Source organism: Thamnophis elegans, chromosome 1, assembly GCF_009769535.1.
Source record: "Thamnophis elegans isolate rThaEle1 chromosome 1, rThaEle1.pri, whole genome shotgun sequence".
Lineage (NCBI taxonomy): Eukaryota > Metazoa > Chordata > Lepidosauria > Squamata > Colubridae > Thamnophis > Thamnophis elegans.
The window spans coordinates 79,971,887-79,997,053 of NC_045541.1; the positions used below are offsets into that span (position 1 = coordinate 79,971,887).

At 38.0% G+C, this 25,167-nt stretch overlaps 2 long non-coding RNA genes across 4 annotated transcripts; one reads left to right on the top strand and one right to left on the bottom strand.

The window, feature by feature from the left end:
• Positions 1–1,810: 1,810 nt before the first annotated feature.
• Positions 1,811–25,167, top strand: LOC116511704. 3 transcript variants are annotated; one of them, XR_004255764.1, is made up of 3 exons: positions 1,811–2,146; positions 3,887–7,206; positions 23,975–25,167. It is a non-coding gene; the product is annotated as an uncharacterized LOC116511704 (long non-coding RNA). The 3 variants fall into 3 exon arrangements; XR_004255765.1 differs by lacking the exon at positions 23,975–25,167 and having other exon boundaries at positions 3,887–4,232; positions 6,202–7,910; XR_004255763.1 differs by lacking the exon at positions 23,975–25,167 and having other exon boundaries at positions 3,887–7,910.
• On the bottom strand, positions 19,938–22,478 carry LOC116511719. Its single transcript, XR_004255766.1, has 2 exons — positions 21,067–22,478; positions 19,938–20,980 (listed from the first exon to the last, which is right to left on the bottom strand). It is a non-coding gene; the product is annotated as an uncharacterized LOC116511719 (long non-coding RNA).

Here is a 25,167-nt window from a genome sequence, read left to right on the forward strand (position 1 = left end):
TACATGTGTGGGGCAAGGTGTGTGCCACATGAGCATGTGTGGGGGTGCCATACGAGCATGTGTGGGAGTGGGGTGCATGCGGGGGATGCATGAGGGGGGCAGCACATGTGGTGGGCATGCAGAGGGCCACATGTGCATACGCAGGGCCAGAACACATGGACAGGGCTGCATGCATAGTGCATTTTGGGGTTTGGGTGTGCATGTGCATATGCACACACTTTGGGCACTCAGTCCAGAAAAGGTTACCCATCACTGGCCTATAACTTCTCGAATTCCTAGCTATTGGCTTTTATCATTGTGGCCAATGGGAACTGATCTAAAATTGGAATTCTTTTTGACTGGAATATATTAATTATTCTGTAGTTTTTAAAATTATAAAAACTGAACTGCAGTGCTTTATAGCATAAGGATCAATGCATGTTGTTGTGGTTATTATTTTGAGTCTCAGGGAGCAAACTGATCTACACTGATTCCGACTGCCAGCCCTTCTAAGCTAACATTTTCTAACTTGACTGGCAGCAGCTCTCTAGGGCAGTGTTTCTCAAGCTCAGCTAATTTAAAATAGGTGAACTTCAACTCCTAGAATTCCCCAGCTAGACCTAGGCTGAGGAATTATGGGAGTTGAAGTCTACACAGTTTAAAATAAGTGAGGTGGAGAAACAATAGTTTAGGGATTTTGATCCATTGTTTCCCAGACATTCCATAGATTGGATCAGAGGCTTTCTGTAAGCAAAGACTGTGTGGGATCCCTAAGCTGTACCTCTTTCCCCAAAATCCTGAGTTAGACAAAAAATGTCAGTACCTCCTCTGCAGCTTCTGTTCTGTTACTGGGAAGTTTTTACTGCCAGATTTTTCTTGGGTCTGGAAGAAAAAAAATGAGCCAAACCAGTGTTGAAAGTGGCTAAGCTGCATTGAGGAATACATATCCTTCTCTTGGTACACATTACCGTTTAGAGAGAATGTGTTTTTCTGAAGTTTGTGAGGGGTTGCCCAGTTGCCATTCAGTTGCTTTCTTTGGTTGCTTTCCAGAAAGGTCCATGAGAATCTATTGCAGAGAAGGCAGAATAGTAAAAGTCAGCCAGGCTGAGTTTACTAAGTAAAGCCTGGTGTTATAATGGTGATTATTTGGGTACTTCATTTTTTCTCTCTGAAACTTTAGCTGTGGGACATGGCTGGAGACAAGACACCAGACTAGATGGACCAGTGGTCTGGTCTCTTATGAAAAATCTGAACTTCTTTGAAACTGATGAGGGCCCTTCCAAACCACAAATTATTTCCAGAAACTGAGGGAGAGCTTTGGTGAATGAAAGAGGGAAGGATTGCACATGGCACGATAGCTGCAGGAAAATGACTTTGAGGTGAAGTCATTGTGCAGAAAACAAGCTGCTTTCAACTCCTTTTACCAGAATAGTTTGGATTTAGAGCTACTTGAACACATATTCATCAGGACCATTCACTAGAGATGCATATGAACCACATTGGGGTGGAGTGGAGTGTTGAGCTAAAAAAGCAAGATGCCAGTATCTGAAAACCTCAGAAAGGCAAGTGAAATAGAACCTCTATAGGGTTTTCTTGCAGGTAGGCCTGAAAACCCTGTTTCAGTTCCAGGTGAAAGAAAGAACATTTCATAGAAAAGAAATTTAAAATGTTGCTTTATCAGTTTCACCGTTCACTAAACTTTGCTTAACTTTTGTGCAACTCTCTCTGGCTCCTTTCTCTGGCCTTCACCTTTGAGCAATATTGATTAGTTGGTACTTGGCTTGGCATTTGATCCCAGTCAGTGTTAGCTCTTTTGATTTACTAGCCTAACCAATGGCCTATGATAACTTTTCAGAGATTTCAATCTGAAGTCACTTAGGGCAATGTCTGTTGAATCTCTTGGAATACTGTAGGTGAGAAGGTAATTGAATCTCAAATGTTTTATTTTTAAAGTTTTATTTAAGTTATAGGTCACCCACTCCTAAATGGTTCTGGACAGCTTACAGCTAATAACTCAAAGTGCTAAAAGAAGAGCAATTGACCAGAAGAGCAAAATACAAAACAGATAAAAATAAAACACAGCAGAGCAAAGCAAGAAGGAGGCTGCACAACCACCATGTCCCCAAGACCTGGAACAATGACCAGAGCTTCAATAATTTCCTGATGGGTGAGAGCAACACAAATTAAAATGTTTGTGTGTGTGTGATAGGGAGAGAGCAGACATGGGTTGCTCCTGGTTCAGCCTGGATCGGGCGAACAGGTAGTGGCAGAGGCGGGAGGCTCCTCCCACCTGCCCGGATGCTTCTGCACTTCTGTGAGCGTGTGCATGAGCATGAACGAACTGGTAGTGCCAGGATTTGCAACCCACTTCTGGGAGAGAGAGAGGGCAGGAATTACAGCAGAATAGGTGTTCTTCCAGTGTCCTTCAAGATTATGCTCTTTGATTGATGGGACACAGATTGGATCCACTCTGCTGAACTGAACTGGATCGGCAGAGGTAATTGGAAATAAGTGATCCGTCAGATAGCTGGTCCTCATGTCACGAAGGGCTTCCAAGGTACCTTGCATTGCACCCAAAACTGAATTGGCAACCAGTGTAGCTTGTGAAGTATCAGGTTCCTTATTAGAAGTCTTTAGTATTAGAATTGACTATTCCTATGTATCAAGATTTCATTTACCTCCTCATAGATTGATTGAACATTGGTTCAGTAGTGAAAACTATAGTTGGTGAGACAGCACATGTTTTACCTATCAAAGATCTTAGATTCAGACCAGGGGTAGGTTTCAACCGGTATGGACCAGTACGGCTGTACCGGATGGTGAAATTTAGCATGCCTTCCCATACCCGTTGGTCGGGAGGCCCTGTACCGGAACGCTCCCACCCCTCATTCGCTCTTTCACTCGCCCCGCCCATCTTCACCATGCTGCTGAAAAGTTCTCAGAAGAAGAACCAGAAGAAGAAAGAACTGGTGTGTGGCTGTGGTGGGGGTTGGGGAGGATGTTGGGGAAGAGGGAAGAGGCAGAAGGACTGCTAGAAGAGTGTGTGCATGTGCACAGGCTGTGAGTTTTAAAAAACATCTATGTGAATCCAGGAAGAGGGAAGATACAGAGGGGCTGGAAGATACTATAGGAACACATAAGCTTCCAGCCCCTCTGCGTCTTCCCTTTTCCTGGATTCACTCAGATGTCTTTAAAACTCACAGCCTATGCACATGCACACACTCTTCCACTCTTTTAAAAATGTCTGAGTGAATCCAGGCAGAGGGAAGATGCAGAGGGGTGGAAGTGTGTGCGTGTGCACAGGCTGTGAGTTTTAAAAACATCTTGTGTGTGCACAGGCTGTGAGTTTTAAAAATGTCTGAGTGAATCCAGGAAGAGGGAAGAGGCAGAGGGACTGGAAGTGTGTGTGTAAGGTGGTCAGTAATGTTGAAAACTGGCAAGGACAGCCATATTTCCTCTGTAAGTAGCTGTTTTATTGTTTTGTGTACTTATTTTATTCTTATTTAAGTAGTAAGTGCACAAAATAATAAATTTCCTTCTTTTTGTAGATCATTCTTTGAGGCAAATAATTCAGTGACATTGACTTGGCCACTCCTATCCAGTCACATGACTGCCAAGCCACTCCCACCCAGTCACATGATCACCAAGCCACTCCCATCTGGTCACATGACCACCAAGCCACTCCCACAAAACAGGCCATACCTACAGAATAGGTTCTAAAAAAATTTGAAACCATTGATTCAGACCCTAAAAACAGCTAACAGCATTGTAGACAATACTGAACTTAGTGGATTGAGTTGAATGCAGCTTCCTATGATCCTTTGATTTTCTGGGCTTTTCTGCTGCTTGGCATATAACCATTGGCTGTTGCAAATGAGTCATTTCTCTCTTGTTCCCTTCTCTACAGAATTATGTGAATTGGACCTGTCTGTCACTTCAAGAAAGAATGGCAATGCCTAGTCATGATGTCAAAGGATAGCTATCATGTCATCAGACATAAACACTGCTTATAGAAAAATAGAAAATTGAGCACAGAGAAAGACCTAGTGGTCCATCAAGTTTTCTCTTGTTTATCTGCATTTGTCTTTTGTTTTCTTTTTAATTTATTATTTTAATTATTTTTATATATATTTTTAATTTTTGTCAGACATGGGTATGTGTTTATCCCCAATATATTTAAATTCAATTACTGATGATTGATCCCCTAAATCTGTTGGAAGTTAGTTCCAAGCTTTCACTACTCTTTCTATGAGGTAATGCTTTGTAATATTACTTTTGAACATCTCACCTGACAGTTTTAGGTTATGCCCCTGTATTTTGCTTAAATTTGCATATTTATAGAAAATACTGCTTTCTAGAACCTTATTCACAATGTATTTAAAGATTTCAATCATGTTCCCCCCTCCCCTTATTAAGCTATTACATGGGTTGGGTTTTTTGGGGGGTTGGAATGGTAAGAATGAAATAATAATTTGATTGTGGTTTGATGTGAATACTTATACATTGGATTTATATTCATCTCTGTTTTCCAACTAAGCCATGGCTCATTTTAAGTATGGTTTGCTGACAAAGCCAAAATTGTCTGAGTTCAAAGATTGCACTCATTCATAATCTGTATTTTGCAAAGAACAAATGAGTGGATCCACAAAATAGGATTAACTGAAATGAAACAACTGCTGATGTTTTGTATTTAATTAAGTTGAGTAGGTAAAAAAAAGTCCTCTTTTCTCCCCGTGGTAAATACAGTATATTAGGAAGGAGGACCATCAACTTTTATTATTTGGCTTAGACTCAACAGGTGCTCCATGATTCACATCACTTTTATCAACAGAAGTTAGATATTTCTGTTTATATCAATCCTTGGATTCTGACTAAGCAATATATTGAGAGAGAGAGAGAGGGAGGGAGAGAGGGAGGGAGGGAGGGAGGGAGGGAGGATGGTATTCATGGAATAATTGAACACTCATTTCTCAAAAACATTGGAACTTCAACTTTAGATGTGGGCTTTACATGACTAAACTTGTTGAACTCCTATATACTATCATTTAGAAACTACTGCCAACATGAAATATGTAAAGACTGGATATGTTGTAAATCCACGTCTTAAGATCACAGCTTTAATTTTATTAATGAAGCTGAAAAAGAAACAAATAAGGAAATGGCCTTTCTCATTAAAAAAAATGTTTTGCAGCTGCTTCAGTGCAGGCGTTTTTGTTTATGAGTGCGTATGCACTGGCTAATGCTTGTTGGCTGCAAAGAAGGACACGGCTTTAAAAATGAATTTTGAAGCTTGAACCTATCAGTCAGATGCTTGAACCATGGACTAAGAAGACATAAGACTTTATTCCAATGCAAATATGTTTTTTCCCACTGGGGTCTTTTATTTTTAAGATAAATTATATGTCCTTGTGTTACCTTAGTTAAATATAGATAAACAATCAATCTCCCTCCCTCCCTCCCTCCCTCTCTCTCTCTCTGTCTCTCTCTGTATTATTCTCTAAATAATACATTATTCAGAGCTAGTAATATCTTTTCCTGTGAATTCTGCCCTTGGACACAAGCCCATGGCCACAATTTGTTGTCTGATTTTTTCCTAAAATCTAAATTCTACATTTTTCTTTGCCTTGTTTATCCATTTTAGAATATGTTGTTCATTAAAATATTATTTACATTTAGTATAGGATAGATATAAAAATATGAAGTCAGTATATGTATCCCCAATGAGGTACAAATGATATTTCCTATGGAAGGAATTAGGTAAGTTGAGGTTTATATATATTTGTGGCTAAATTTATGGTTATGTTAAACTATAGTTGTTTGGAATAAGCAACAGTAAGTGGGTTGCTTATTCATACTAAACCCTGAGTTTTTAAAAGCCAGTTTGAATATTGTCCTAAGTCATAATCAGTGGCCTGTAGTCCCCAAGTTCTGGATTCATATAAAGCTCCATCCAAACTCTTAGCTGTGATATGTGAAATTTATCTTTCAGAATCTAGTTATACTTACAAGTTGTTTAATAACGGAACTGGTTAAGCATTTGTTCTACAGAAACAAAAGCAAAAAAAAAAAAATCTCCTTATGTCATATACATTTAATTCATGTATGTATTAGCCTGGTTGCTTAGGACATTCCAACAATTCAGATTCCAGTGATCATATCTGACATTTAATAAAAACAGCAATGAGATTTTTTAAATTGTTATTCTGCTTGTAACCTTACCAGGAATGAGAGAACTCTGCAACATTAATCCAGCCCTTCATCATGACATGTTTGGCCTACTGCAATGAGTTCTACATGGGAGTGCCTTGGGAGACTATGGCTTGGTCCAAAATGCAGCAATCTGTATGTTGGCGGATACTCACAACATAATACATCTGAGCTACATGTCCTGTGCTGGCTCCTGATTGGTTTCCAAGGGCAGCTCAACATTCTGCTTTTGATCTCCTTGGCTTAGAACAGATGTACTTGCAGGAACAACTTTGCTACCCAATTTTGACTCAGCCAATTTGAATTTCCTGGAAGAACCTGGTCACAACCCTTCACTTTCATGAGATAACTGGCCTGGAGGTTCCTATGTGTGTGTGTTTTTGTGGATGTACATTTACTCCTCCATTCAATTGAGTTTCTTAATTATATTAAAATTGATTTGTTTCAGCTACGTTTGGGGAAGATAAGCTGATGCAATTAGACTGATTATTGTCTGATTATTAGCATTTGAGTATTGGTTTTATATTGTTTTTTACCAATAATTTCAAATGTATACAGAGGAATTACAGAAATGTACAGAGGAATTATGGAGAGTCTTTTTGACTGCAGTGGAATACAGATACAGATGCAATTACTTAATTTTCAAGTAAGTCCTATATTACTTAGTGGAATTACTCAATTATGTATCAACTAGTAAGGTCTGGCATCATCATAGCTAATATTCTTTTCTGGCTATTTCATAGAACAGCAGCAGTTCAATATCACTTTAGATGAAAATCAATGAAGTATTGTAGCTAGAATATCAGATTCATTAGGCAAAACTTTGCATCATTATAGAAGTTTTGTATATTTTAATTTTAACTCCCTCTTTTACTATATTCTATTAAAACATAGTGAAGATGTAAGAATCCCCTTTTAGAAGACTGTTAGGTCATATAAAAAGATAATCATGGAATCTTTTTTCTTCTTCTCAGTTACAGCCTTTATGGACATCATTAAGGAAAAGGAAAAAACATGCACGTGAGTCAGTTTTTGGCAGACTATAAAAATGTTTTGGTTCTGGTTTAATGGTTTTTAATATGAGATTGATTTCTCTGTGAACTTTAATTATTGTGCTGCTGCTAATTTGCATTGTTTTTCAGAGCAATCCTATGACTGTCTATTCAGACATAAATCGTACTTTATTTTGAAGCTTGATCCAAGTGACATGGTGCCAAATTGCAGCTATCATAATTTTTTTTTCTTTTTTGGTACACCAACATAGGAGCTCTACTTCGTATAAAAAGAGAGCTCAAATATTTCAGTGCATTTCGTCATGCATTCTTCTCTCCATTACTTTTCTCTAGCTGATAGAAATTTGTGGGAGTGGGTGATATATTAATATGTTATCACATTCATCATTTCCTAAAATGATGCAAGATACCAGCAAGTAGCACATTCTGCATATGGCTTTCTTTCGGTCAATAGTCAAAACAGTAAAATGCTTTTTCAGTGGCTGCAAAAATAAATCTCTAAAGTCACTGTTCATCAATTGGTTTGGATATTTTCTTAAAGCTATTTCTAGGAAACTAAGTCATGTAATATTTAGTACATATTATTCCCTCCTCCCCCCACTGTCAGTGACCCTCAGCCTGACACCACAAACTTAGACATACTAGCTAATGCCATATTGTTTCAATTACACAGACTAAAGCATATTGCAAGTATTGCAATAATAAGTAAATGTTAAATAACTGTATGCAGAAAAGCATGTTATATGCAGGAATAAGGGCTCAAAAATGGAAGATGGTTTGTAAAAAGAAGGTAAAGGATTCTTTCAAGATAAGAAATTCATATGGGAATAGTTTAGATTCAGGCAATTAATGTATGAATCATCTTCTGTTCAGATTTTTCTTCATGTTGACCAAGAAAAAAATGCATATTTTCCTAGAATCTAACAAAGTGGTTTTTTGAGGATTTCTCTGTTCTTCTGTTACTGCCTTGAGTTTAGGACCACCCTCACCCTCATATTTTTCACAAAGAGTTAGGAACTCCCTGTACAAGCCTAAAAAGGCAGAGAATGGATGGTTTTCAGTTCCACCAGTAGTTCAAACTCTTAGGTTAAACTGCTGTTTTATGAGGATCTCTATCTCAAAATATGCTGGCATTATTTATGGAACTAACTTTAAAATGAAATAAAGGAAACAGATTGATGTTGTTGCCTCTTCAAAATCTGGCCAAAGACCTATTTAAGTCCATCATGATCCATCCTTATTCCCTTTATTTATTGGAAGCATATGCTTGATTGGCAATCTTGAACCCTAAGGATGGATAGAGAGTGATGGTCATGAAATAACCTTTTCTTGTGACCACAATTTCCACTCCAGGATAGATAATACAATACAATAGCAGAGTTGGAAGGGACTTTGGAGGTCTTCTAGTCCAACCCCCTGCCTAGGCAAGAAACCCTATACCGTTCCAGACAAATGGCTATCCAACATCTTCTTAAAGACTTCCAGTGTTGGGGCATTCACAACTTCTGGAGGAATGCTGTTCCACTGATTAATTGTTCTAACTGTCAGGAAATTTCTCCTCAGTTCTAAGTTGCTTCTCTCCTTGATTAGTTTCCACCCATTGCTTCTTGTTCTACCCTTGGAGAATGGTTTGACTCCTTCTTTGTGGCAACCCCGGAGATATTGGGGTCTCCCCAATATCATGTCTCCCCTAGTCTTTCTTTTCATTAAACTAGACATACCCAATTCCTGCAAATGGTCTTCATATGTTTTAGTCTCCAGTCCCCTAATCATCTTTGTTGATCTTCTCTGCACTCTTTCTAGAATCTCCACATCTTTTCTACATCATGGCAAGCAAAACTGAATGCAGATGGAGTGTGAATGCCTTTGTGTTAAATTGGGAAAGAGAGAGAAATTATGGTTCCTTATGTAGTAGCACTGAGTACAACATGATTCTTTTCTGAGCTGAAGTTAAGTAGTGGTGTTTCCCAGGTGCTTTGTTCTGAACTTCAAACTCTATTTCTTGGGGTCATGTTTAGCAAGGGTTTCCATGACAACCATTAATTTGTCCCGAGTAATGTTTTGTCTAATGCACATAGGTATATAGCTTATAGAATTTATTTTGTGAGTGGTTGTTTTGTGGAAATGGGTAATATATGAAATAGATGTGGAAACAATTTAGGTTTCTGGATCATTTCTGGTCAGATGCAAGTACTGGCTACCAACAACCAGGCATCATCCAGATGGTTTCTAAAAGGCATTTGAGCAACTTCTCAACCATCTGTTGGCAATTCAATTAAGAATCTGGTCAATGCCTGGAATAGGAAAACAGTTAAGTCTCTTGATGTGACTGTTGAGCAACCTCTTCCATTTAGCTATTTCCAGGGAGGTCTCAGGGATAACACTGGTTTACTGAGGACCTCCAAGAGATGAAATGATGGAACAGATGTCTGGAATACTGTTAGATGAAGAAGAGAAGTTATTCTGTATTGCAGTATGGATAATTTCATATCTGAATCTACACTGTGACAATAAGAAAGATGCAGCATGCTCACTTTTCTGTTCTTTGTGTACTGGCCTTGTTACACATTCCTTGTTGTTCAGTCCTTGCTACACGTTACTCTGTGTGCAGCTTGAGATGCAGCTAAACCCACCTATCCTCCAATAAAACAGACTGTGTATGTAGAACTGGATGCTTTATTAAAGGAACATGATGGGTGAAATGGGAAAAAACAGAAATACATACAATAAGAACCCAAATGCAAAATAAGCAGTGTTGAGTTGCTGGTGAACATAACAATTAACAATGCAGATAAATCTAAATCTTACCAGTGATGCTGTGCATATGGGATGTGGATTTTTGTCCCCAGATATTCACCTATTACCAACATCTTTTAATGGAGCTTCAAACCAAGACAAAAGAGTCAGGGTTCAGAGGTAATGTTTTTTTAGTTGCTGGTCCTGTTTTGTAGACTAGCATTGTTCTAAAAAAACCCATCTCAAATCTTCACTTGTTTCATTGTATGTGTTGGTATGTGTATTCCAGGGAGAGATAAATGAAGAATACCTGCAACTGTCCAGCTAAAGCAAACAGGAACATATATTTAGTAAGATATAAATGCAAGATGGACTATATGACCTAGGAAACAGAAATTAAGCAAGAGAATGACAACAATTCCTCCTTGCAGTGATTTCTTCATTGCTAACATAGTCTTCAATCAGCCAAAATGACATATATAAATAAATCACTAGATGTAATGTATTGTACACACTGAGTATATTCAGACTGAGCATAATACTGGTGCAAGACAATGGAAGAGCTCAGTGGTAACAGCAAAGACGTGGCCATGTGCTGACTGCATAAACGTCCTACGTGGAAGTTCCAAGTCAAGCTAAGGTAGAAAAAAAATCCAATACATTTCCATGACACAAAGTAGCATATGCTCATCATTTTTCAGGGAGAACATCATAAATTGCTTGGAATCTCTTTGACAGAGAACCATGTTTTAAAATAGTTGGGGAATTGTCATTCCAAACTGAAAAATAAATTTGCATCCAGAGCAATAACAAACAAATCAGTACTAAAATGAAGAACAATGGTAAACCTTAGTTGATGCCATCAAGAGCAATAAAAACCTAGGGAGCACTGAAAAATATTTCAACAATTATGTTTTGCACAAAATATTCCAAACATGTCATACTAACTGGGATAGAAATCTCATTCCACTGGAGTGCAACAATTAATGTGTTAGATGAAATCTGGGGAGACCTAATTTCTGATCTAACCTTAATTATGAAAGTTTTGCTAGATATTGGGGGGGAGGTTTCCTTGTAAATAATTGGTTTATCTGGTTTTCACTTTTTTTTTTATAGCAATAGCAGTAGACTTATATACCGCTTCATAGGCCTTTCAGGCCTCTCTAAGCGGTTTACAGAGAGTCAGCATATTGCCCCCAACAATCTGGGTCCTCATTTTACCCACCTCGGAAGGATGGAAGGCTGAGTCAACCCTGAGCCGGTGAGATTTGAACCGCTGAACTGCTGATCTAGCAGTAGCCTGCAGTGCTGCATTTAACCACTGCGCCACCTTGGCTCAGTGGTTCTCAATCTCAATCTAGTTTAAAATACACTGGTGAGATAAAAATCTAATGGATAAATCAGTATAAGGACAAATATCATGCAGAAATTATTTAAGAAAAAGTTACTTTTCTCAACTGGCAAGGCGTTGTTAAGCCGCACACATTTTGTCAATCACATGACGGTCAGTGTAAGCCACATGAAAGCCACATATGGAAGTGGTCATCATTTCTAAACACATGAATGGCAATACTAATAGAATCACATAAGATGCAAGCAGAGCCTTGATGTTCCACAAAGGGAAAAGACATAGTCTGGCAGTACCTTTATCAGGAACATTTTTAAAAATAAAATAAAAAGGAGTGTCAAAGTTTTGAATTCTTCAGAACTCTTCATTAGGCCAGATGACGCAAAGAAGATCCTTATAAAAAACAAGATAAAACAACATAAATTAAGCCAGATCTTTCAACTCACAAGGCCTGATATAACCTGGTTTAAGATTCACTTTATTTAAATTGACTGTCTTACATCCAAATAGGTGCCCAAATAGTGTTCAAAATATAAAGAAAAGTGCAAGAGCATCAATATGCTGATTATTAGAATATGAATTATGCAACTTTGGGATTTAACCATGTGCCATGTTATCACTGTCTTGATGGGATTGTTGCTACAGATTCTAACAATGCTCAAATTTCTTCTTACTCCAGCCTTTGCAATAGGCTATAAATATAAGCAAACAAATCAAAATAAACAAAAGGTAGTGGGATTCCTAACACTCTCCCCATACTATTGATAGCAAATCTCTGACTAAAAGATGTCAATGACCTGCCATTTGGAAATCATTGCAACAGAGTTAATTGTCCGTATAGGTAAGAATATATGGATGCATTCTTGAGCTCTGTACGATAGTTTTTTAAGTGCAGCACGATAGAGTTTTATTTGGAATTCTTAACATATACAAACATGCACTAAAATTCATGGTGTGTACAGCAGTAGAATTTTGCCATTGTCTTTGTAAAAATTCTCTATTATGGCCTGAACAAATAGAACTTTTAAAACTTTTAAAACGTTTATCTTTATCCACTCTTCACTGAACAGTTGGTTCCTTTCTCCTTGCCATGTTTTCAGTTTTAATCAAGGACAGATTCTTGTGAAAATAGGGGGTTTGTTGTTTCATTAATTTCCAAGAACTGGCTTGATTTGGCTGCCCCCTGAGGACTACCAAAGAGCAATTTAAATACAGAGGTGGGTGGCCTTTTTTCTTTTGCTATTGGTTTTAACAATTTTAGTGCATATAAAGTAAAGCATTTTTCATTTTCTAATATAGAATAGATTATCCAATTAAATTAGGGGTTTTGCTCCTAAAGGTTCATTATTCCAGTAGTACAAATGTATGGGCTAATATACAAGAGATACCATAAACACACCTACAGCAGTTTCCAAATGTTGTTGTAGCACACAGTTTCCAATAATATGCACCGGGTTTTGGAATGATCATACCATTTACTGTATATGTGAGAGGCAAAAGTGACAATTAACTAATAATACAATTTTCTCAAGTTCCTATGATTATAAGAAAGCTGAGCCATTCTTCTCTAAATCATACATACAACAGGCCATTAAAACATCAGAAAGCATTTCTATTCCTGAGACCAAGGGAATGATCATCATTTTCAGCCATATCAATAAGAGTAACGGGTATGTCCCAGTTACCCTGGAGCAAAGGTAAGACAGATGCCTGAAATTCCTCTCAGTGAATGTTATGGCATTATTACATTAGCCAGGAGACTTCAGTGCTATTGCAGAGTAGTAGTTTGGCTGCCTATTTAGCAGCTCTGTCAGGTACATGCTTGCACACTTCCCACAGTGCACCACAGGAAGGCTGGCTGGCTTCACACCAGAAATAAAGCAACTCTTCTTGCAGTATCATCTAAGGCCCCCCTTCCTTTCCAAGAGCTGCCTCCCAAATGGCCATTGCAATTAGAGCTGGCAGGAAAACTGCTTGCCTACACAGAGCACCAACTTGTCTCCCCACTCCCCAGTACCTATTTGTCTACTCGCAAGAGCATGCTTTCAAATTGCTAGATGGGCAGAAGCTGAGATGAATGATGGGAACTCACCTCACCATGCAGTACTAGAACCTGAACTGCTGGAGGAGAGACCATCTCCAGCATCATTAAGCCATTGAGCCACCATTCTTCTAACCCTCTCTGCTAAACCAAGTATACCTATGAGGTGTTCAGAGGTGGTTTCTACCAGTTTGCACCAGTTTGGTGCATTTTTATTAGTTTTTAATGGTCTTTGTGCATGCGCAGAACAATTTACAGTGAACTGAGCATGGTGAGCAATGTGTGGATGGCGCCTGTGCAAGCAAAGTGAACCCGTACCAATGCCGGTAGGAACTCACTCACCCCTGGAGTGATTAAAACAAAGATGTTCTCCACTTCCCTCCCTCCCTCCCTCACTCACTCACTCACTCCTTCCTTCCTTCCTTCCTTCCTTCCTTCCTTCCTTCCTTCTCCTCTATTCTTTGGTTTATTTTCTAGTCTTTTTGGTATATTTTGATTAGTAACATTAGAAACCCTCCATCTGGCATCATTCCACATCTTTTAGGATCATTTCTAAAAGCACAGCTAACAGTGAAGTTAAACTTAATGTTTTCAAATTTCTGTTATTATCAATGTATGGATTCTCAAAAATCAATATTGTTCAATAAAAGTATTTTTGGTTTTTCTTTGCTTTTGTTTTCAAGAGTAACTGTGAAATAGTATAAATATCAAGAGCACATGTTTGGCCCAGAAGCATTGAATTGGTTGGTTCTATTTTTCTCATCTAAAAAGTTTCAGTTCCATGTCCTTTTTAAATTTCTTTTGCTTAATGCAAAAGAAAGACCAGAACAGAAAGCACCTCATAATTTTATGAAGTAGGCGGCATCTCCAGGCATTCCTAGTTTTTTCATGTGTTTCGTGTTAATTTTTAAAATTGCATTTGTTTTTATTGAGTATAAAAAAGCAATGACAAAGAAAAAAGATAAACTTTCACAATTATAAAAAAATGAATAAAACCAAAACAGAAAAACAAGTTTAGTGTCTCTGTGTTTTAATCAGGGTGCCCAGATTGATGCTCAGGTGCGCCATTATGTCTGCAGACCCTCTTTTCTATTTACAGCTTCCCATCAGGGATGTGCAGTCACTAGAGGCTTGAACCTATCAGTCTTGGGCAAGACACAGAACCCGGAGTCCCTGCTGGACATTGTGGCATGGCGTGTAGCAGAGAAGTAGCCCTTCCAGTGGAGGAGTGGTTCGAGCTCATCCCGGAGCCTGTGCATCGTCTACTGGTCCTTCTCCCCGCACCGGCCCTCCTCTTCCCGGTAGCTTCTCCTCCTTTAAATCTCTTTTTGCCCGCTGCAAAGCCTCTTTTTTTCTTTTTGCCTCACCAGCCATAAGCTTCACCACACGTCACTGCTTCCCATCCTATCTGACATTTTATTAGAAAACATTCTTTTACTTTGAAAAAAAAATGAAAAGCAGAAACAGGATAAAACAAAACATTAGCCTTAAAAAAACATTTCTGGGCCCAAATGAACCATCTGAACTTTTTAGAAAAGAAATATAATGGCCAGTTGTACCCTAATATGGAAGTAATTCTGAGTACATGCTCAGAAATTTAACAAGGATAAGAATGGGGAGCAGATGCAGAAGTAGAAGGGAGGTCAGAGTTGACTATATCCCAATACAAAGGGGAAAACTGCCAGACCATGTGTTCACAACATGTGCTAGAGAGTTCAAAAGTTATGGCCCCCCATTGGGTTTGGCTCAGAATTAACCATTTTCGCCTTGGTTTACTTAACTAAGCAACCTTAATCCTTCATCCATTCTCCCTTGAGACTGCCACCCTGTTTCCCCAGATAATAAGCCCAATTCGGCTTTTGAGTGCATGCGGTACAATAAGCCCTCACCCCCAAAATAAGCCCCCCTTAAAATATTGCAACACAGCAGCAGCCGTGAGGTGACCACACTCGCCGCCTCCTGCACCTCAAAAATAATAAGACCTCCCCGAAAATAATGCCAGGAGCTTATTTTGGGAGTCAAAAGAAAATAAGACCCTATCTTATTTTCGGGGAAACACGATATTTGATACAGGGAATAGCAATAGCTTGCCAAGAACAAAAGGCTGACAAAGGACATGGAAGATTGAGAGGGAGATTGGATCTGAACCCAACCTCAGTTTGGTTTGGAAATGCACTTTGAACAAGCCAGTTTAGGTTTCAAAGTTTATTTGTTTTATTGTTTGTTTTTGGTGAGGGTGGTAGGAGGACATGGAAAAGACTTTGTTAGAGATGCCAGGGAATCAGCACTTTGGTTCACCTAACCTGATAATGAGGGATTTGGAGCATCTCTCCGGGCTGGCTTCCCCAACCACCCTCCCATCCTTGACGCATTCAGATACAACCATGACGGCTGAGAAATCTGGAAGGAACGTGTCAGGTTGGGATAGGCAGAAAGCTTTTCAAGTTTTCTGGGAGAAGCCAAATAGATGCTCTATCACTGAAGTCTATCCTCTGCTTCGGGGGTGGGTTCTGGCTTCTTCTACTTCCTGTTCACTCAAAGACATGCTTCGGGCGCAGGTGTGCTTGCGCAGGTTAAAAATGCTTCTGCACATGCACAGAAGTAAAATAGCAATAGCAATAGCAGTTAGACTTATATACCGCTTCATAGGGCTTTCAGCCCTCTCTAAGCGGTTTACAGAGTCGGCATATTGCCCCCACAATCTGGGTCCTCATTTTACCCACCTCAGAAGTATGGAAGGCTGAGTCAACCCTGAGCCGGTGAGATTTGAACCACTGAACTGCAGAACTAGCAGTCAGCTGAAGTGGCTGCAGTACTGCACCCTAACCACTGCGCCACCTCGCAAGATGATGGTGCCTACAGCACCTCCAATAGAACCAGTTAGGGGGAGTGGCTGGGCAAGTTATTACCTACTTACCTAGTTACTACCTACTTGGCCGAACAGGTCCGAACTGGTAGGAACCCACCTCTGCTCTGCTTAGTTTTATTATGCAACAAAGTACTTAGTGAATGCTTGCCTCAAACGCTTATCTACACATTTTGCAACAGTTGAAGTGCGGGTTTGAAATGTGATGGGGGACCCAATATTAGCTTGGATGGCTGAACATTATGCATATGTTTAAGACAGTGGTTAAACAAGGTCAAAGTCAACAACGATGATTTTGGCAGAACAAGGAAAAAGTAACAGCATTTTTAAAAAAACATAAACATTTGCCTATGTGGTAATAAATGTTATATTTATGTCTGGGATTTCCTGATTGAGATTCTATTTGACATTCACTTGATGTGAAGCTGGAAACAGGGCAGCTAAGGCAGGAGATATCTTTCTAACAGGAAGGACCACCTTAACTGAGTGGAAATGAAAACTTGCAAACAAGGTCAGATGGCTCCAATGAATCAAAGCAAACAATAAAAGTAAAATGAAAAGTTGGGCACATGGCCAGTCTAAATAACAAAGGATAGGAGTCTAAAGAATCTGATCTGGTTTCATGGTTAAACACCTTGACAGCAATGTTTCAGAAAAATGAACAATCTTTTTTTTGTTTCTGTTCTCTTTTTCTTTCCATTATGCTTTATAATGGAAGTGTATTTGTGTATTTGTGTTCTGTCTGTGTGTGTGTGTGCGCGCATGCATGCACATGTTCTAATTGAAACTGATATAGGCAATTTTGCACATTTTTTTAAAAAGGGGACAAAACATATGTTCCAATAAACAGTGAAATACAGAAACTGCTTAATCAATTAATTTTCTCTTCCTTAAATCCAGCTAAAATCTATCACACCTAAATCCCACTAGAACAGAGGTGTTCAACCTTGGCAACTTTAAGACTTGTGGATTTCATATTCCAGAATTCCTCAGCCAGGCTGGCTGGAGATTTCTGGTAGATGAAGTTCACAAGTCTTTAAAGTTGCCAAGATTGGACACTCCCGCATTAGAAGAAATGAATTTTGATTATACTAATAACTTGTCATATTTAATTTGATTTAAAAGGAACAATTAGAACCCTGGTGGCTCAGTGGTTAGAATGCAATATTGCAGGCTAATTCTGCCCACAGCCTGGAGTTTGATCCTTGTTGATTCAAGGTTGATTCAGCCTTCCATCCTTCCAAGGTCAGTAAAATGAGGACCCAGATTCTTGGGGGCAATGTATTTGTAAATCACTCAGAGAACGCTGTAAGACACTATGGAGCAGTGTATAAGTCTAGGTTTTATTGCTATGATTGACAAGTCTCTACAAATAATATGTGAGTGATATGTAAGCAAACTCTCTGGGATAGTATTAGATAATTAAGTAGTAACTAAGCACACTTTTTTTGTAGGAGAAATGTGATTAGCTTTTAGAATCAAATGGAATCTACGCTGCTAACATGTTTATTCCTGCTCATTAAATGATCAATTTGCTTTTCTTGTAAACACTAACATTCTGTTAATGTTAATTATTAACGCTAATTCTTATTGTGAACACTAACATTTCTCTGCCTTTACAGAAGGGACTATCTGTAGGAGCATAAGTAAGAAATTCTGGAGGACTTTCGCTCCTTCAGGTACAGTATGTAAATGATGGTGCACGATTTCCTGGAAAGATGGTTATCCCCAATAATTTATGCTGGGAAGTGAACAGATTTTTTTCCTCATTATTTTATATTAATTAGGCAGGATTGGGGTGCTTGAGCCTGAGGAAGAGGGAGCAAAAGATGATCAGAAAGCATTTGAAAACATTTCTTCTGAAGGATATGCTTAGTGAGCTTCTGGAATCATTGGAAAGAAATACTTTACAGTATCCCAAACAAATATTGCCTTAATCCAGTTCTGAGAATTGCCTTTCCGGGTGTGTTCTGCTTTTGGAGGCTGGCAGATAGAACTGGCAGTTCGACAGAAGCCTTGGCATAATTTGTTGGAAGGAAGAAAGGCCCAAGGGGAGAGATTGCGACTATATCTTGATACTCACTGTTTTCATAGAAGCCGGGCACATACAAAAGTTACTCCAGTCTTTAATGCTCCTTGAGAAAGGACTATCTGTAGCAATGGTAGGAAAGAAAAAAAAAAGAGTTGGAGATTCAAATCCAACTTGTGCTTGTTTTGTTATGCTGGTTTATTTTTATTTTTATTTCTAACTTTCTAGTATATGTTGTTTGAGTGAAGGAAAAAACCCAAACAAACAAAAAACCCGTATAAATAAATAATTACATAATGAAACACAACATGCTGTTCTCTGAAACAAAACTGTTCAAAATGCATTTGATTTATCTGGTTCAAGGATTTTTACTGTATTTCTCCTGGTAATATTGCCATGAGAGTTGAAATTCTTAACATACCTACCTTGCTGAAAGAAGACTAAGATGTAATGATCTATTCAAACTCACTCTGAAAGTTTTTAAAAACTTGAAATTACCAGCTAGTGGCACGCTACTGATTTCTCTTTCTTATAGCCAATGTGATTATTCCCTTTCCTGCTCTTTAAGTTTATTTAGGGGGAAATGGATAATGATTTTATACATTTGCCAACTGTTTTCTCTAAACTGTGTTTAGAAAGTTGCAGCTCAATTGCTCACCAAAATGGTCCTAACTGTCTGGTGTCTAATAATCCAAAAGAGCCCCTAAAATGGATAGAGACTAGTAACAAAACATTGAAAGTCCCTTTCAATCTCCTTTCACTGTGTCAACAAATGCTATGTGAGATATAATGATAGGTATCATCCTAAAAGAGAGAGTTTGGAAAACTATCTTCTGAACTTTCCATTAATTCCAGTACAGTCAGTCCCCTGTTTTTCCTAACAGTTCACTGAAATAGTAAATCTGCTAAATCAGAGGAATGAGTTTCATTTTCAGCAATCTGTAGACTGGGGCCCTTTTAAACCCATTTTATCATTTTATATTTTATGAGTAGCTCACAATACTTATGTTTTGCAACAGGGCCATTCTGAGCCCTTTTTTTGCAACCACCACCGCAGAGCAATTGTTGGGGAAAGAGCCTGCGTTTAGCTGCAATTCTGAATGGTGGAAGCAATTTATAAATAAATTCCAGTATGTGAGTCTCAAGAATCAATTTGCTTGAAAAAACAGTATATTGATCTGGTCAAGTGAATTAGCACTTCTTTACCAAAAGCAAATGGAAGGTTTGTTTTCCCGTACAGTTTTCAAATTAAGAATATTTCCTGTATGGATTTATTTTTCTGTTCTGAAGGAATCTTTAATTTCCCTAATTTCGATCATATTCACATGAGCACTGAAATGAAAAGTCCAGTTAATGAGCAAGCTGGCATTCTTCCCGTCACCACCACCCACAATTAAGCTTTGCTCTGCAACCTAACTTTGTGGCTTTCTAGATCTCATATAGCAACTATACCAGAAATAAAGCAGGAGAGAGGATTTCTTATCTATAACAAATGCGGCATGAAATTTGTAAAGCTTTATGATATAGTTCTAAGTTTGTTGATTGAGAAGTAAGCCTCACAGAGTTCAGCTAGCTGAATTTGCTCCTTAGTGGTAAAAATGGGGAACTTGTAAGTGTCTATCTGTTACTAAACTAAAGTTCTCACTATTCCATGTTCTGGAAGCTGTTTCTGATAGCTGTATTCAGGAACTTCGTGAGAATTAGAACTTTCTTCCTTACTGCTTAATGGTTAAGATTGTCGTAATTCTAAAAGACAGAGTGTCATTTTAGCAGGTTAATAAGACATATGCGGATGATTAAATTAATTATGAGAAATGGCACATAATATTGTGTTGGATTGGGAAATTACTGCACACTGTTCACATCAGGAGAGTTAAACCCAGCCTGCATTTCCTCTGGACTGACCTTACCAGAAGCAGCTTGCAAAACCATTTTCCAGAATTCACTGGGTGGCAAAAGGCAGTTGCTCTTTCCCATTGGAAAAGAAAGAGCAATAGCAACATGCACAGCCACAGTTCTGTCTGCATGTGAGGGCATGGAGTTGGTTTTCTGGAAGGGATTAGGACGCAAGGTTTTTGAGAAGTTGTGAACTACCAGTATTATGGCCATAGCAGCCAAAGCAGCCAAAGCCATGAAGGCACCTCCAAAACAAACAAGAGACATGCCTTATTTGTGGTAGGGCCCTCTGAAGCTTTGCATTATTAAAGGGTTTGGGGTTTATGAACAGTTGGGCAATTTTGTTGTAAAAGCAACTTGGAGGCTTGTGTCTTAATTCCTAACTGTTCTAATGGTATGTTTGCTAGATGTGTTTCCTTGAGTGTCCTAATTATAGGACACTGTCTCTTCTAATTGATTCCTGCACATATTAACATGACTTCCCATGGGAAGTGCATGATAGAGCCTCGGAGTAACCTAAAAATGGGTACTTACAATCAAGCCTTGTTAATAATTATCTCTAGGGCTTGTCCTCTCCTAATGTTTCATGGTGGGTAATCAGAGATGAATAAAAACTGATAGGTAAAAAGAGAACGGTATACTGTTGATATGGTTACTTTGCAACAAACTTTCAGAATTCCCAGATTTTGAAACTCCAGAGAGTTGAAGATTTTCCTGTGCAAATGTCATCATATGAGAATCAATACCACTGAAGACAGCATGACTCTCATACTGTGTGCAGGTAGAATCACCATGAGGATAGTTAGGATCCAATATGGTATATAAATGTGTACCGAGAATAGGTTGCCATGGTCTTGATTGAAATCTGGAATGGAAAAGATACAGTTTGAGTTCTAGCTGTACTAGAACTAGTGACATAAATTTGTGTAATTTTGCATAAAGTGCACTGACTCAGATTTTCAGAGGTTTTCCACTGGGACTGTCCAAATTCCATCTTAATCCACTTTGCTTTCCATAGAAACCCCTGAGATGCTGCTATGCTTCCAATCTCCTTCACTGGATACATAGTCTTTGGTCCTAATGATATCCAAGAAGAAGAAAAAAACCTTCTTTCTGTCTACTTTCATCGTGCCATGTAGGATGTTATACTTCTCAACAACATCCTCCCTCAGTTTTCTGTTCTTTAACATGAATAATCCCAAACAGTTTAGCTTTTTTCTTGTAGGGAAGGCATTTGTTCATTCTGGTTGCCCTCTTCTGCTCTTTTCTCAGCTGATTATATCCCCTTTATAAGTGTGGCAAGCAGCAACATATGCAATATTCCAAGTGTAAATGTAACTTAGGTTTGTATAAAGACATAACAATGTTGGCATTTTATTTTCAATACTAAGGAGCCTTATAAAGACAGAATCAGTAATTTTTCCACTTACATCATGCAATTTCCTGTATGCTGCCTCTCAAAGTCTTGTGGAATTTCAGGAAGGACCTTCTCTTGAGCTCTCTTCATTTTGAGCATTCTGGTATGAGATCTCATGAACATTAAAATTCTCATGTGAGTATGCGCAAATCATGAACTTTTGGTATTTCTTTTTCATTTTTTAATGTCAGGAAGTTAGGAAGTCTGTTGGACGTTATATTGCCAACCTTTGCTTTAAGGAATGTAAATGTTTCCTATATATTTGAAGCATTTGCACTATCCAACTATCAAGATAACATTCCTTTTGCTTAAATCTCAGTTTGTATTGCTGTCCAGGGTGGAACCCTACAAAATATTAGATAAATGTATCCCTTTAACATGTCTGGAGTCTTTCATTGACATGGCCAGCAATTCTTTAGCACTAAGACTATGCCATTTATGGAAAGGTGTGGTCCTTTTCACCTGTCTTACATCTTTGATGAATTCAGATTGCAAAGAAAATTATTTATTCTGGCTGAGAATCGTTCACTAGCATTTTATGGAGGAAGGAATGTTTTATTAGGGAGTATGAACCATAGGAATCCTTATCTAAAATATTTCTAACCCTGATCCCAGTTCAGCAAGGGTTGCTATAAATGGTGGGTGCATGATTGTATTTTCACTTGTCCAATTTAGCTGTCAGATAAAATTTGCCTTTTTTCCCCATCCCAATGACCCAGGCCCCTAAATAAGTGTGTGGCCATAAATTTGATAAATAATAATACATGGGTAAGGATTAAGATGAACAGAATAACTGCAGGATGCATTTTGAAGCATCTTTAAAATCCAAACTGCCTGGTATGCATCTAACTCATCTGTTTAAAAATATGTGTATATGGCCATTGCAGGGGTGGCATTCAGCAGATTCTGAAGAGCCGAGGTGGCGCAGTGGTTAGAGTGCAGTACTGGAGGCCACTTCAGCTGACTGCTAACTGCAGTTCGGTGGTTCAAATCTCACCAGCTGAAGGTTGAGTCAGCCTTCCATCCTTCCGAAGTGGGTGAAATGAGGACCCAGACTGTGGGGGCGATATGCTGACTCTGTAAACCGCTTAGAGAGGGCTGAAAGCCCTATGAAGCGGTATATAAGTCGAACTGCTATTGCTATTGCTATTGCTAACCAGTAGCAGAAATTTTGAGTAGTTCAGAGAATTGGTAAATACTACTTCTGACTGGCCCCATCCCCATCTATTCTCTGTCTCCCAAATCCCAGCTGATCAGAAGGAAATGTGGATTTTGCAGTAACCTTCCCCTCCCATGCCCACCAAGCCACACCCGATAAAAAAAATTGAATCCCACCACTGGGCCACTGTGTTTTCTATATTCATTCACATGTTTCACTGCTGAAGATAAAAATAAATAAATAAATAAACAATAAATAACTAAATAAATAACTAAATAAATAACTAAATAAATAACTATATAAATAACTATATAAATAACTAAATAAATAACTAAATAAATAACTAAATAAATAACTAAATAAATAACTAAATAAATAACTAAATAAATAAATAGTATGGTGTTTATTACTGTTATTGATTATATAAAAATAGGATCTCTGGATTGGATGCAGAATTTTATTCTCCTGTCTTGAGCATCCCTGAATGGAATTAGGGGAGACATGAGATCAGTGTTCCAATATCTCAGGGGTTGCCACAAAGAAGAGGGTGTCAAACTATTCTCCAAGGCACCTGAGTGTAGAACAAGAAGCAATGGGTGGAAACTAATCAAGGAGAGAAGCAACTTAGGACTGAGGAGAAATTTCCTGACAGTTAGATCAATTAATCAGTGGAACAGCTTGCCTCCAGAAGTTGTGAATGTCCCAACACTGGAAGTCTTTAAGAAGATGTTGAATAGCCATTTGTCTGGAACGGTATAGGGTTTCTTGCCTAGGCAGGGGGTTGGACTAGAAGACCTCCAAGGTCCCTCCAACTCTGCTATTGTATTGAATTCCACCCAAAATGATTCAATTAGGACAGATCTGGGAAGTTAGAGGAGACTTAGTCATTGGTCCCAGGGCTGTCTGTGTCAATATTGCTGTTAGAGGCTCCAACTCTTTGAAGCAATTTTTTCACTTCCAGTGAAGAGACAGCCAAATGATTCCTGAAGGGTTTTCCCCTGGGCTTTAGATTTTTCAACTACCAACAGAAGGAACCAGCATTCCTTTCATTTCTATGACTCTCCTGGTATAAAGAAAGTCGTAGAATTATCCCTCAAGATCCTCCCATACAGCAAAGGTCTGCAAGTAGATTCAGGAGCTATGCTTCAAAGCAGCCTATGTGTCAAAAGCTGGGGAGTGGGTGTGTGTGTGCAATCAGTTCATTGTTGAAGAAGCAGCCATTTTGGAATTTATTTTTCAAATGGATAGTAAGTTGTGTCTTTCATTTGTTAATTATTTTTAAGGACTATCAATCTTTATTAAGCTAAAAGAAGCTCTCTTTAGCCATAGCCTTTGTGAAGATCTGAGCCATTTTGGGGATTTCTTCAGTGTTAAAGAGGAAGAAGGCTGCTAAGGCAAGTCAAAATAAGGAAGTGTGGACTATCCTTTTTTTTAGTTGTTTTTATTGGTCTGCTTTGCTGTGGGTGGCTGAAACATTTCTGATTTGGCCAGCAATTCTTCAGTGATTTACAAAAAAGCTACTCTTTGAGATGTATTTGAAAAATCTTTAAATAAAATCTATCACTTCATAGATCAGCTACACTATGTTCCAAGGATGTTAAAAAACTTTCCAAACTATTTCAGAGTTGCAAATATGTGTAGAAGGTTACCAAAGCACCAAAGCAATTTCTTATTATGATGGTTTAAATATTAACCTCCCAACACAATGGAAAGAAGAGCTCCAAGAAAATCTGCAACTTTTAAAAGACAATGTGGGACTTTTTCCTTATAGACATTAACAAGAAGAAATCCTTGAGAAAAAGAGCTTATAATTACTTGACAAACACTCTATAGAAGAAAAAGATGTTACTCCATAAAGACAAGCTGGAAAGAGTGACTTAAACTTCATTAGTCATTTGGAATTAGGATGCATTTTTATGAGTTTGATATTTGTAATTGAAAGAAAGTCTTAATCTAAAGTTTGAAAATGTATTTTTCCTTTACATATAATGCTTAAGTAATTCTTAAAGTTTGTAAAATATTATTGAAAGTGTATTTGAGAGTATCTGTATTAAGAGAAAGTTGAAGAAAAAGATGTATTAATTTAATGAAAAGATTAGTGTTTTAAAAAGGATGTATACAAGAAAAAAATAATTATGTGAGGGTAACTTGAAGGGAGTGAATTAAATTTAATAGTGAACTTTAAAGCATGCATGTTAAGGGAAGTTTTAAAAGATGTATTAGAAAACATTGATTTCAGAAATGATTTTAAAGAAAATGTAGTATTTAACATTGATGAAAAAAGTATTTTTCCCTTTAAGGTTAAAGAATCTAAAAGAATACAGTAAATTTTGTTAATATAAATGGTGATAGTTTATAAAGGTTATTGAGTGGAAATAGAAATGCATATTATTTCCATAGCAAAGAAGATAAAGCAGAATTGTGAAATTAATTGTGTTATTCAAAGAGGAGCAATATATTATGTTTTTTATTTGGA